This window comes from Hevea brasiliensis, chromosome 4 (genome assembly GCF_030052815.1).
Source record: "Hevea brasiliensis isolate MT/VB/25A 57/8 chromosome 4, ASM3005281v1, whole genome shotgun sequence".
Lineage (NCBI taxonomy): Eukaryota > Viridiplantae > Streptophyta > Magnoliopsida > Malpighiales > Euphorbiaceae > Hevea > Hevea brasiliensis.
In genome coordinates this window covers 54,570,420-54,586,085 of record NC_079496.1, presented here as the reverse complement: position 1 = coordinate 54,586,085, position 15,666 = coordinate 54,570,420, and positions in this window count along the sequence as shown.

Here is a 15,666-nt window from a genome sequence, read left to right as displayed (position 1 = left end):
ATATCTTCATGAAATTTTAGTTGATTTTGAATTTGAATGAAATTGTGGATTAATGCTGAGAACTTGAAATGATTGCTAATATTGAGACCATGTTGATGGTTATTGGAGTTTGAGAATGATTGGAAATGATTGTTGGAAGTGTTTTTCACAGGTTCTGACCATTTTTAGCCGGTACTCTGTCGGATTTTCTATAAAATTTTCAGAACCGCAAATAAATTATAATTTCAATAAATGACTTAAATGAATTATATTTCATAAATTGTACTTCATAGCTATGAAAAAAATAAATATGGAAAAAAAATGATTGAATTAAAATAGGGTGTTTCGGTACACTACGTGGCATATCTTGCTCGGCTACACTGTAGATGGGTAAGGGGTGTTACATACAATATATATAGAAGTGCTATGATTAAATGTTGAAGTATTGGGAGGAGGAGGATTGTCAAAATTGGAAGTGTAATGTTCAAATGCAGGTTGTATATGTTGGCAGCACATAAATTAGGTCATAAGTGTAAAATTGTGAACCCAATTGGTATGAAGCCAATGGGGGGTAAAACTAGACACCAAATAGGCCAACTTTCATGTAGAAATATTGCCAAATTTCTGCTTAGAAACTGACCTTAAAAATGACCAAATCCGGAATGGTAACCTTGCAAAACCATATTTTTGACCATATAAATAGTAGTCACGGGGATGACCATAACTCACTCAAAACAGGTCCAATTGACCTGAAATTTTTACTATGGGTAACTTAGACATAAAGCTACAATTCTTATGAAGACACCAAAGCCCAGAAATGGCCAGAACCAAGTCAAATAGCTTGCACAAGTTTGGATACCAAAACTGCCAAAACTAAAAGTGACCTAAAATTGACCAAATTTTGCACTAAAGGTGCAATCTGTCCAGCTTTAGTAAATTGACCATATCTTGGTCTATACAATTCAGAATGACCTGAAATTTTTCCCCGAGTGCAATAAGACATAGAGCTACAATTCTTATGAAGACAACAAAGCCGAAAAATAGCCAAAACCAAGTCAAATAGCTTGCACAAGTTCAGGTACCAAAACTGCCAAAACTAAAAGTGACCTAAAATTGACCAAATTTTGCACTAAAGGTGCAATATGCCCAGCTTTAGTAAAATGACCATATCTTAGTCTATACAACTCATAATGACATGAAATTTTACCCCAAGTGCAATAAGACATAGAGCTACAATTTTGCTTCTTTGACTAGAAGCTAAAAACCAAGAAAAATAAAACTTTAAGCTAGACCAATCTAGCACACTAAAATTGAGAATTTGACATTTACATACAGTGATGCTTGAAGCAATTTGGTAATGAATGCCAACTTGTAAAAATGGTAAATTGCACTATACTGGTAGCATATTGAATTACGAATTGTGACATGTTGATACTAGAATCAACTTATGCATGATGTATGAAAAGGTCAACATTTTCATTGACCAATGAATTGTATAATGACCAGTAAACCCTAAAAATAAATATTTAATCTTGTACTATGCCCTAATTTACCTAGTTGACTAGTCTGGATAGGTTGGCAAGCCAATAGGATTCTAACAGTTGTTCTATAAATGACTTTACGTTATATTGTGTTTTATGGCTTATTATGCCATACTATGATTTTAATAGCCTATGGTTATACAGTTTGTGTTATTATACTCGGCTTAATGCTTGATTGATTATATGGCTTTTTAGCCACACTATTTGCACCCCAGGAGATACTTTATGACCGATGGTGTGATGGCTCGAGGTACTAGGTACCCAGTGCTAGTATATCCGTTTATCCAGTCTGGTCAGTGCATAGGCTATATGGGAAGTCATTTAAAACATTATTCAATTCAGGAAGCTAAGTTAAGTTAAGTGTAATGAAATTTCAGTACAATTAAATTAAGTATTAAATGAATGAGTAAAAGAGATTAGCAAAAGAAACATAACAAAAATTTAAATTGCAGAACCGTAGAGACTTGAAATACAATACAGTTAGAATAATTTGTATACTGGGTAGTATTACTGAAAAGTTATAAACTAAGCACTTCCAAAGAGGAACAAACTAGTATATAGGATCGTTGATACTAGAAATACCATACCAAATTAAATTGATTCTTGAGTATCTGAATTATGATTTATTTTTTTCTTTAATTGTATATATTATTTCTTGTTATACTATTGCACCATTAAGCAAAAATACTTAGCGCAATGGAATTGCTTCCTTGCACAGGTACTTAAGGTAAAACCAGTAGACTATCGACTGAGATTTTTGGAGTCCAGATCTGCATAAGTGTTAGAAGAGTCCAAGGTTGTCACCTCCTCAGCAATGCATGTAGATAGGGCTCATTTTAAGCATGTTTTATAATCTGTACATTATAATTACTGCTATTATTGTAATGTGAATTAGCAGTTGTAATTTCATTTGTATATCCTGTACTTGATAAATTTATGTACTTAATTGGCAAATTATATAAGTTAATGAAATATAAGGATTCTGATATTTGAATTGATTATTTAATCATAATGATTCTGAATGAGATTGAGTTTAAGAAATTTTGAGACTGAATCTGAGTTTGAGAAACTGATGAGAATGCTTTGACATAATCTGAGTTATGAATTTGAGCATATATATTGAAATTATTTTTGGCAGGTTCCGAAGAACTGTCTGTCCAAATTACTGCCAGCACTTTGCTGGATTGTCATTAAAATTTTTGAATTTTCCAAATTAGTCAGATTTTGATAAACATTAAAAATAGCCTAAACCTCAGATAAAGTTTTTGAACAAGTAAATCTAGAACTATAATGAAATTAGATAAGATCAGGTGCAATGGCACACTGTGTAGCACGCCTCACTCAGCTACACTGTAGACGGGTGATGTAACACCCCTATGTTCGGTAGGGCGTTCTACTGTTACGATAACCAGTGTTGTCCGGACAGCTAGGATGCCTAGAACTACACTTAGATATGGGTGAGGAGACATAAAATAATGAAATACAAGAAAAGAAAATACAAGAAAAACAAAAGAAAAATAATAGCAATGAAATGTAACTAAGTTAAACAAGCCGAGAACCCTAGCGATGGGAGATCGCACTGGGAAGTTGCGGCGTGGACCGTTGACTAGCCCTGGACCACAGAGAACCCTGGAAAATATTTTTAGGACTTAAATAAACATCTATTGAAGTATAAATGTCATTAGAAATATCAAAGAAAAATTAAATAATTAGTACAAAGAAAAACGAAAAATCGAGAAACAGATAAAAATTGGTGTTACCGAAAAATCGGGAATGCAACCCGAATAGGGGCATTGTGGTCAATTGACACCCCAAGTTGATCTTTGACCTAAATATCCATAGAAATAAAGTAGTGTTAAAGTTTAGAAACTACATGAAAAATTGAAGTTGGAATGAAATATAATGAAGTAAAATTATGGGGTATAATGTGAATAATTAAAAAGTTTAACATTACCTTATTATTTAATTGAGTTAGTGGACCATTATACACCTTATAAAAGCATAAGTGGACAGATTTCTTCCACTAATATTCTGCATTCATCTTCTTCACCATTTACATTTCATTTGGCCGAATCAAGCTTGGGAGAATTCTCCCATGGCCGCCCACCTTTGAGACATTAAAACTCCATGATCAAGCCCTAGTTTCTTCAAGAGTTCTTCATTAAAGTTAGTCTACACATCATGGGCAACACATAGGTAGCAAGAAAGATAAATTTTGGTGAGGTTTTTAAGAAGTTCAAAAGTGGTAAGTATGTATTTTTAATTCTTATTTCATTAAACTTTGAATGGGTGTTGTGGGTAGTTGAATTGTGAAAGGATTTTTGAAGTTTGATGAATTAGTGGAAATATACATTTTGGCAGCCATGGAACCTCAATAAGAACAACTTATTCTTGCGTGTAAATAGTGGTTTGAATGATGATTTAAATGTTAGATTATATTGTAGTTGAATTCCATGTGTAGGGTTTGATTTGGAAGCTTGAAAAGTGAAAATAGAAAGTGATGGGTATGGGTAAACTTGTGGCAGCCTCATGAAGAAAATTGAAGTGTTTGAGTTCATGAAATATTGTTGAATTATGTTGTCATTGATGGAAGAATGTGTATATGAATAATTGTTTGAATTTGGATATGTGTATAGTGGTTTGAATTTGGACATGTAAATAAGGTATGTCTTGTGGTTAATTGTTGTAATTCGACTTGGAAAATTTTGTATTATAGTGTGTATCTTGAGAGTGGTTACAAGCCACCAAAATGACCAAAAATGTGTTGCTAAATGTGTTAATGTTATGGTCCAAACCAGAATTGGCATGGAAGTGTGAACTTGGTAAGCATAGGATGTGTAATTGGTAAAGGATGAACAAATTGTAATAGGGCAGTGTATGTTTTGGCTTAGAACCTTAAGTGTGTGGCTCCAATTGGTATGAGACAAATTGGAGGTGAAACTAGGCACAAAATGTGCCAACTTTGATGAAGTAGGCTTACTAAAATTCTGCCTAGAAGGTGACTTGAAAAATGACCAAATCCGGATTAGTGCTTTGAAAACCTAAAAATTTACCATTTGGGCAGCAATTAGTTTTTTGGCCATAACTCACTCAAAACAAGTCCACTTTACCTGAACTTTTTACCATAAATAGTTAAGACATATATCTACAATTCTTATGAAGACACCAAAGCCCAGAAATGGCCAGAACCAAGACAAATAGCTTGCACAAGTTCGGGTCCAAAAACTGGCCGAACCAAAAGTGACCTTAAAATGACTTAAAGTTACCAATTTGATGTATTCTGTCCAGCATTAGTAAATTAACAATAACTTGGTCTACAAAACTCAGAATGACCTGAAATTTTGCCTCGATTACAATAAGACATAGACCTATAAGTTTTTAGTTTGGACCAAAACCCGAAAATTGAGGGAACTAGGTCATCCGGCTAGGTCAAATTAGTATACCAAAATCCGGCAAATTGCAATAAAATGCAATATACTTGGAAATGAATTTGGTAACATGTACCAATACTAAAAGGCTATAAATGTGACATATTGGTAACATTAAAACCTAATTCACCTAGTGTGCAACGAGGGTCAACATCTTAGGTTGACTAAGGAAATAATAGAATGCAATAAGTTAATTATTAAGCTTTATTCTTAGAGACAGTTTAAATGAGTACTGAAACACTTCAAATTGTGTGTTTTAGTTAGCAAAGACTCAGGGAAGGGAAGGAAACACTAAGTCAGAGCTAAGAGATATTTATCAGAGGTTTGTACACAACAGTTATTTCTTTTGACTTTTCAATTGAAATAAATTATCAGAATTTTTGTATGTTATTGTTTTGAATTGTGAAAAATTGTTTGAATGGAAATTTGATGGAGACTTATTGATTGAAAAGCATTGTAAGTGGTTTGAAACCACAGCTATCATGTATGTTGATTGAATTCCTCGCTAGCTTGTCTAGTGGGATGAATTGACTTTGAATTCCCTCTCTGGCTGAAGTGTTGAAATGTGTGCCTGTTGAGGACGAATAGAATGAGTACTCATATTATTGCTAGCTAGCTATGTTATTTCACACTAGCCATCGGCTTTTGGGATGAATTGAATTCCTCACTGGCCATCGGCTTTTGGGATGAATTGGACTTTGGAACATGATTAAGCTGTGTGTGTGATTTATTGATATTTATTGTGATATTGTGAAATGGAGTTTAAATTCTCTATGACATTCACTGTCTTTGAATTTAACTATGGTTTTAAGTATCAACTATTTATCTGACTTATGATTTATGATTTAAAGTTGTATTTGGTTAATGTTGTGCACCACTGAGACATTGGCTTAGCGATAGCTTTTCATTATTGTCGCAGGTAGACAGACTGACAGGGCAGCAGATTAGGCTGCTAGTACTACACTGAGAGATCATCGGGTATATTGAGTATACCATATTTTGCATTTTGTATTGTAATGTATCTTCACTGTATGTATATATTGTTCTTGGTTTTGAGCAGTTGTAAATTAAAATTGTACATTAAAGTTGTAAACTAAATTTGTAAATTATTTTGGCTTGTAAAATTTGTGATATATTTCTTTTTTCTCAGCTTTTGAAAACACTAGAAAAATTATTGTGGATTTGAGTTGGCAAATGTTGAGAAATGTATTGTGTTGATTAAATATTGGAGTTTGGGGATTGAACAAAATATGGAAAGTGCTTTTTTACAGGTTTTTAAAGAACTGTTTTATTCAAAATACAGATGGCACTCTGCCAAAATTTTTACAGAAATTATTAATTCTTCAAATGTATTATCTGGTTTCACTTTAGTTAAAAAAATTTTTAACACTTGTAAATAGTGCTCACCACTGTAAAACGAAGTAACAAAATGTTTAAAATCCATTGTAGTGTATTTAATGAGTTATCAGTAGACGAAGTTGGTAATTCATTAGGTATACTACGGGATCATATTATGCCTTACGGAAGTGTAGGGTGTGACATGTTTTAGTGGTATCAGAGGAAGTTTTTAATTTCTGTTTTGGCCTGTATTTTGAATATTATTTCTTTATAGTAAAACTGCTCAATGTCATTGTTTGATACATACAGTACATTGCATTATAAATATGCACTAACATGAAGAAATCTCCTTGTGTTATTTGTTGAGGAGGTGTAATATCCTCTAATTGACTATGGGAGAAGGGGTCGTTCAGTCGATCAATCAATAGAGGCTGAGGTACAAGGGGATGCCCTAGCCCCTCAAAGAGTCGGAAGCTCGACTTTACCAGCCCCACCTGTACAAATTACTGCACAAATGGCCCAGCAAATGGCCACTTTCTTTCAATAATGGCTGATAATCTGTCAGCCCAAGCCTAAGTACAAATCCAAGCCCCATAAGGGCAATGTGAAATAGGGAAGAGGGAGAAACCTATGGGTCAAAGCTCAAATAGTAATTTGGGGAAGAGAAAAGAAATTGAGGAGCCCCGAGCTTAGGGATATAACAGAGGTGGATCATCACGGCAGAGACCACCAAGGTCAAGTCATTGAACAACTAGAATTTCCTACCCTCCTCACCCATGTGAAACTTGTGGAAGAAATCAGGGTGGGGTATGCTACAAGGCCATAGGAGCCTGTTATTACTGTGGAAGCACAGGGCACTTTGCCAAAGACTGCACCGGTACTCGCAGAGTTGGACCACCTCCTACTACTGTAGAAGGGTCAGTTCAGAGTCCTGCCCCCAGAGGTTCACAACCACCTAGCAGAGGTAGAGGTAGGGGTAGAGGTAGTCCAGCAGGCAGCCAAGGCACTGTAAATCAATCAAAGCAAGACAGTGCTCCAGTCAGAGTCTACACAATGAGACAGAGAGAAAAGGCTGAGACATCTGATGTTGTGGCTGGTACCTTCTCAACTTTTAATCAAGATGTGTTTGTGTTATTTGATCCGGGTTCTACCCATTCCTATGTGAGTGCCAGCATCATTGATTGCATTGTTGTTCCATGTACAAAAATGGACTTTGAGGTACTAGTAACAAGTCCGCTAGGATAAGAGGACAGGGTTAATAGAATGTATAAGGATTGTCCTTTGGTGATCCAAGGACATACGTTTCTGTCTGATTTCATTGAAATGCCCTTCAGAGATTATGATATCATCTTGGGCATGGATTGGTTAGCCAGGCATCACGCCATGATTGACTGTAGATTGAAGACACTCACTTTTGGTCTTCCTCAGTACAGTGATGTGGTAATACATGCGGAGAGGCAGCTATTGCTATCAAACATCATTTCCGCTGCACTAGCCAGAAAAATGATCAGAAAGGGGTGTGAAGCATACTTGGCACATGTGGTAGACACCCAAGTGGGGAGTCCAGCATTGAAGGACATCCTTACAGTATATGACTTTCCAGATGTGTTTCCTGATGAATTGCCAGGATTACCTCCAGAAAGAGAGGTGCAGTTTGAAATTAATATTATGCCTAGTGTGGATCCAATCTCCATAACACCATACAGAATGGCACCAGCAAAGTTGAAGGAGTTGAAGGTACAGTTGCAAGAACTACTTGAAAAGGGCTTCATCCACCCTAGTGTCTCACCTTGGGGAGCACCAGTATTGTTTGTTAAGAAGAAAGATGGCACTCTTCGCTTATGTATTGACTACTGGCAATTGAATAAGGTGACAATAAAGAATAGATATCCATTGCCTCGCATTGATGATCTGTTTGATCAGTTGAAGGGTGCAGCTGTATTCTCCAAAATTGATTTGCGATCTGGTCATTATCAGTTGAAAGTGCAAAAGCAGAGTATTCCAAAAACTGCTTTTAGAACTCGATATGGCCACAATGAGTTTCTGGTAATGCCATTCGGGTTAACTAATGCTCTAGCTGCTTTTATGGATCTGATGAACACTATCTTCAGATCATATCTCGACCAGTTTGTGGTGGTGTTTATTGATGATATTTTGATATATTCGAGGAATGCAGAGGAGTATGACAGACATCTGCAGATTGTATTGCAGACTTTAAGGGAGAAACAACTATACGCTAAATTGTCGAAATGTGAATTTTGGCTAAAAGAAATCTCCTTCTTGGGACATGTTGTGTCAGCTGAAGGGATCAAGGTAGATTCTAGCAAAGTAGAAGCTATCTTTAATTGGAAGCCACCTAGGAATATCACAAAAATTTGCAGTTTTCTAGGTTTAGCTGGATATTATCGCTGGTTTGTGAAAGGGTTTTCTATGTTAACTTCTCCACTGACCAAGCTACTTCGGAAAGATGTAAAATTTTAGTAGACAAATAAATGGCAGTAGAGTTTTGATGAGTTAAAGAGGTGTTTGACTGAAGCTCCAGTTCTTACTTTACCTACCCCGGGAAAAGAGTAGACAGTTTATAGTGATGCTTCTCACAATGGGTTAGGCTGTGTACTGTTGCAAGATCGGAATGTCATTTCTTATGCATCGCACCAGCTGAAACTGCATGAGAGGAACTATCCGATACATGATTTGGAGCTAGCAGCTATTGTTTTTACTCTGAAGATCTGGAGACACTATTTGTATGGAGAGAAAAGCTACATTTACACAGATCATAAGAGCTTGAAGTACTTAGGCACCCAGAAGGAATTGAATTTGAGGCAGAGGAGATGGTTAGAACTGATTAAAGACTATGTTTGCTTAATAAACTATCAGCCAGGGAAAGCAAATGTGGTGGCTGACGCCTTAAGTCGCAAGACTATGGCAAGTCTAAGAGTTTCTCCTTTGTCCATGGTACATGAGTTGAAAGCACAACATGCCAGTTTGGAGATTGATGATGAGGGACAGACAATAATTGCATGGCATGTACAGCCAGTGTTGATTGATCAGATCAGAATGGCTGCTCAGAGTGATGAAAAATATCGGAAGCTACTAAAAGAAGTCCAACAGGGCAAGAAACCTGAATTCTCTGTGAGAGATGATGGTTTATTGCTACATCAGGGCAGAATGTGCGTTCCTAATGATGTTGAATTGAGACAGATCATTATGAAGGAAGCACATGAGTCTCCTTTTACTATGCATCCTGGTAGAACTAAAATGTACAGAGGGCTAAAAGAGCATTACTGGTGGATGGGTATAAAGAGGGATATAGCTGAGGTTGTTTCCAAATACCTAACTTGTCAGCAAGTAAAGGTAGAACATCAAGTTCCAGCTAGTTTGTTACATCCATTGCCATTACTAGAGTGGAAATGGGAACGGATAACCATGGATTTTGTCACGAGACTTCCGACAACACAGAATAGTCTGAAGGAACGGAAGCGTGAAAAACACAAGTTTATACCATTGAATTCAAAAATTTTCACCTAGGGTCACATGCATCATGCAAGATTTATTTTTATCTATTTGATTTCAATGATAAACAACATATTAAAACTCTTTTAATATGTTTTTGGATCTGTATTTGCCATTTAAGATTTTAAAATTAATCAGATTAATTTTAGAACCCTAGATTAAATCAAGAACGATTACACTAACCTCTTGATGCAATCGCAAATGTCTGCGCTTTGAGATTCGTCTTCGTGACACCGATGTTGTCCCTCTAGCTTGTCCACACCAAGAACACCTATGGCAGCCCTTGAACAGCTTCTAAAGCCTTTTCTATTAATTAGAAATTCAAGTTACGCTTTTAAGAGATTAGAGATGTAAACAGGACACTAGAAACAATTCCTAGTGTTCTTAATTCAAGAGATTGATGGCCAATCTCTTTGAATTGATAAGAGATGAAGAAGAAGAGATAAAAACCCTCAAAGTGGCGTGACAAAGGAGTGTGGCTGCTGGTTGTTTTTTATTTTCTCATAACAACACTTAAATAGCTAGGTTAACACATTAAACCCTTGCCACATGTCACCCTTTGATTAGCTCTAGGTTTAAGTGACCCAATCACATTGTGCCAAGTGTCAAACCTATATTTAATCTTGATTTTAATCATCTTACATGATTAAAAAACATTTGGCAAGCTTATGTGTTATGCCATGTGTCACCATCTCATGGTGCCACGTGTCACACTGCAAAATGACCAAAATGCCCCTGTGTCTTAATTTTGAGTTCTCAACCCAAAATAATTATTTTTCTTCTTCTAATTAATTTATATCAAATATAAATTAATTAATTAATCTCTATTAATTAATTTCTCACTTTTTGCCAGTTTGGATGGACTATAGCTTGGAAAGATTGGCCATATTATACATATATGAAATTGTAAAACTGCATGGAGTGCTAGTATCGATTGTATTTGACAGAGATCCTAAGTTCACTTCTAGATTCTGGGGTAGTCTTCAGAGAGCCCTAGGAACTAGATTGAACTTCACCACAGCATTCCACCCATAGACAGATGGCCAGTCTGAGAGGGTTATTCAAATATTGGAGGATATGCTACGGGCTTGTGTGATTGAGTTTGAAGGTAGTTGGTATACACACTTGCCTTTGATTGAGTTTGCTTATAACAACAGCTACCAATCAAGCATTGGGATGCCTCCATATGAAGCTTTGTATGGCATGAAGTGCATAACTCCCATATGTTGGGATGAAGTAGGTGAAAGGAAAATGATTGGGCCAGAAATTGTTCAGCAGACAGAGGAAAAAATCAGATTGATCAGAGATTGACTCAAGGCTGCATTAGACCGTCAGAAGTCCTATGTTGATCTGAAGAGAAGAGATATTGAATATGTTGTGGGTGATAAGGTATTCCTCAAAGTTTCTCCTTGGAAGAGGATTATGAGATTTGGCAGAAAGGGGAAACTGAGTCCTCGTTTCATCGGACCATATGAGGTTCTGAAAATAGTGGGTCCTTTGGCATAGCGGCTAGCATTACCTCCAGAGCTAGAAAGAATACACAGTGTCTTCCATGTGTCCATGTTAAGGAGGTACAGATCTGACCCATCTCATGTACTATCAGTTGAAGAGATTGAGGTAAATCCAGACCTCTCATATGAGAAAGAACCCATAGAAATTCTGGCATATGAGGTGAAGGAGCTGAGGAATAAACAGATACACCTGGTTAAAGTGTTGTGGAACCATCATTCAGGCCAGGAAGCTACTAGGGAACGTGAAGAGGACATGAAGAGACAGCACCCACAACTGTTCAGAGACTAATGCTAGGTAAAATTTCGAGACGAAATTTAAGGGGGGGAGAATTATAACACCCCTATGTCTGGTAGTACGTTCTACTGTTACGGTGACCAGTGTTGTCCGAACAGCTAGGAAGCCTAGAACTACACTTAGGTATGGGTGAGGAGACATAAAATAATGAAATACAAGAAAATAAAATACAAGAAAAATAAAGAAAAAATAATAGCAATGAAATCTAACCAAGTTAAACGAGTCGAGAACCCTAGCGATGGGTGACCGCATCGGGAAGTTGCGACATAGACTGTTGACTAGCCATGGACCGCGGGGAACCCTGGAAAATATTTTTAGGACTTAAATAAACATCTATTAAAGTATAAATGTCTTTAGAAATATCAAAGAAAAATTAAATAATTAGTACAAAGAAAAACAAAAAATCGAGAAACAGACAAAAATTGGTATTACCAAAAAATTGGGAATGCAACCCGAATAGGGGCATTGTGGTCAATTGACACCCCGAGTTGATCTTTGACTTAAATATCCATGGAAATAAAGTAGCGTTAAAGTTTAGAAACTACATGAAAAATTGAAGTTGGAATGAAATATAATGAAGTAAAATTATGGGGTATAATGTGAATAATTAAAAAGTTTAACATTACCTTATTAATTAATTGAGTTAGTGGACCATTATGCACCATATAAAAGCATAAGTGGACAGATTTCTTCCACTAATATTCTGCATTCATCTTCTTCACCATTTACATTTCATTTGGCCGAACCAAGTTTGGGAGAATTCTCCCATGGCCGCCCACCTTTGAGACATTAAAACTCCATGATCAAGCCCTAGTTTCTTCAAGAGTTCTTCATTAAAGTTAGTCTACACATCATGGGCAACACATAGGCAGCAAGAAAGATAAATTTTGGTGAGGTTTTGAAGAAGTTCAAAAGTGATAAGTATGTATTTTTAATTCTTGTTTCATTAAACTTCGAATGGTTGTTGTGGGTAGTTGAATTGTGAAAGGATTTTTGAAGTTTGATGAATTAGTGGAAATATACATTTTGGCAGCCATGGAACCTCAATAAGAACAACTTATTCTTGCATGTAAATAGTGGTTTGAATGATGATTTAAATGTTTGATTGTATTGTAGTTGAATTCCATGTGTAAGGTTTGATTTGGAAGCTTGAAAAGTGAAAATAGAAAGTGATGGGTATGGGTAAACTTGTGGCAGCCTCATGAAAAAAATTGAAGTGTTTGAGTTCATGAAATACTGTTGAATTATGTTGTCATTGATGGCAGCATGTGTATATGAATAATTGTTTGAATTTGGATATGTGTATAGTGGTTTGAATTTGGACATGTAAATGAGGTATGTCTTGTGATTAATTATTGTAATTGGACTTAGAAAATTATGTATTATAGTGTGTATGTTGAGAGTAGTTACAAGCTGCCAAAATGACCAAAAATGTGTTGCTAAATGTGTTAATGTTATGGTACAAACCAGAATTGGCATGAAAGAGTGAACTTGGCAAGCATAGGATGTGTAATTGGTAAAGGATGAACAAATTATAATAGGGCAGTGTATGTTTTAGCTTAGAACCTTAAGTGTGTGGCTCCAATTGGTTTCATACCAATAGGAGGTGAACTAGGCACAAAATGTGCCAACTTCCATAAAGGAAGCTTACCAAAATTTTGCCTAAAAGGTGACTTGAAAAATGACCAGATCCGGATTAGTGCTTTGAAAACCTGAATATTTACCATTTGGGCAGCAGTTAGTGTTTTGGCCATAACTCACTCAAAACAGGTCCAATTAACCTGAAATTTTTACCATGAATAGTTGAGACATATATCTACAATTCTTATGCAAACACCAAAGCCCAGAAATGGATAGAACCAAGCCAAATAGCTTGCACAAGTTCGGGTCCAAAAACTGGCTGGACCAAAAGTGACCTAAAAATGACCTAAAGTTACCATTTTGATGCATTCTGTCTAGCATTGGTAAATTAACCATAACTTGGTCTACACAACTCAGAATGACCTGAAATTTTGCCTTGCGTGCAATAAGACATAGACCTACAAGTTTGTAGTTTGGACCGAAACCTAAAAATTGAGGGAACTAGGTCATCCAGCTAGGTCAAATTAGTATACCGAAATCTGGCAAATTGCAATAAAATGCAATATACTTGGAAATGAATTTGGTAACATGTACCAATACTAAAAGGCTACAAATGTGACATATTGGTAACATTAAAACCTGATTCACCTAGAGTTCATCGAGGGCCAACATCTTCGGTTGACTAAGGAAATAATAGAATTCTAAAAGTTAATTATTAAGCTTTATTCTTAGAGACAGTTTAAATGAGCACTGAAATACTTCAAATTGTGTGTTTTGGTTAGCAAAGACTCTGGGAAGGGAAGAAAACACTGAGTCAGATCCAAGAGACATTTATCAGAGGCTTGTGCATAATAGTTATTTCTTTCGACTTTTCAATTGAAATAAATTATGAGAATTTTTGTATGTTATTGTTTTTAATTGTGGAAAATTGTTTGAATGGAAATTTGATGGATACTTACTGATTGAAAAGCATTGTAAATGGTTTAAAACCACAGCTATCATGTATATTGATTGAATTCCTCACTAGCTTGTCTAGTGGGATGAATTGACTTTGAATTCCCTCTCTGGCTGAAGTGTTGAGGTGTGTGCCTGTCGAGGACGAATAGAATGAGTACTCATATTATTAATAGCTAGCTATGTTATTCCTCACTAGCCATCGACTTTTGGGATGAATTGAATTCCTCACTAGCCATCGACTTTTGGGATGAATTAGACTTTGAAACATGATTAAGCTATGTGTGTGATTTATTGATATTTATTGTGATATTGTGAAATGGAGTTTAAATTCTCTATGATATTCACTGTCTTTGAATTTAACTATAGTTTTAAGTATCCACTATTTATCTGACTTATGATTTGTGATTTAAAGTTGTATTTGGTTAATGTTGTGCACCACTGAGACATTGGCTCTGCGATAGCTTTTCATTACTGTCACAGGTAGACAGATTGACAGTGCAGCAGACTAGGCTGCTAGTACTACACTGAGAGATCATCAGGTATATTGAGTATACCATATTTTGCATTTTGTATTGTAATGTATGTTCACTGTATGTATATATTGTTCTTGGTTTTGAGCAGTTGTAAATTAAAATTGTACATTAAAGTTGTAAACTAAATTTATAAATTATTTTGGCTTGTAAAATTTGTGATATATTTCTTTTATCTCAACTTTGAAAACACTGGAAAAATTATTGTGGATTTGAGTGGGCAAATATTGAGAAACATATTGTGTTGATTGAATATTGGAGTTTAGGGATTGAGCAAAATATAGGAAGTGCTTTTTTACAGGTTTTTGAAGAACTGTTTTATTCAAAATACAGATGGCACTCTGCTAAAATTTTTACAAAAATTATTAATTCTTCAAATGTATTATCTAGTTTCACTTCAGTTAAAAAATTTTTTAACACCTATAAATAGTGCTCACCACTGTAAAAAGAAGTAATAAAAGGTTTAAAATCCCTTGAAGTGTATTTAATGGGTTATCATTAGGCGAAGTTGGTAATTCATTAGGTATACTATGGGATCATGTTATGCCTTACAGAAGGGTAGGGTGTGACAGGTGAGGGGTGTTGCAGTAAGAACATCTGGTAGTTTGCTGACCAGATGGAGGAGGTTTCTGTCTAGAATATCTTCCCCTACCAGACTTTTACCACCCCTGCTATGTCCCCTGAAGTTTTTTCTCTTTCCAGTAGGACCACTGGAACTCTAATCTACTGACTTTCCCTCTTTCTCTTTTTCTGTCTTCTCTGATTTCTTTTTTTCTGGGGCCGCTTTTAACTCAATTCTTTCTAATTCCAGTGCTTGAGAAATAAGCTCAGAGAAGTTAGTATGTTTGAATTTGACGACTTATAATCTAATACTAGGCTTCAAGCCGGTTTCAAACCTCTTACATCTTTCCCTACTGGTAGCAAGGAGACTTCCTACATAGTGGCTCAGGCAGGAAAACTCCCTTTCATATTCTATCACTAATCTACTTCCTT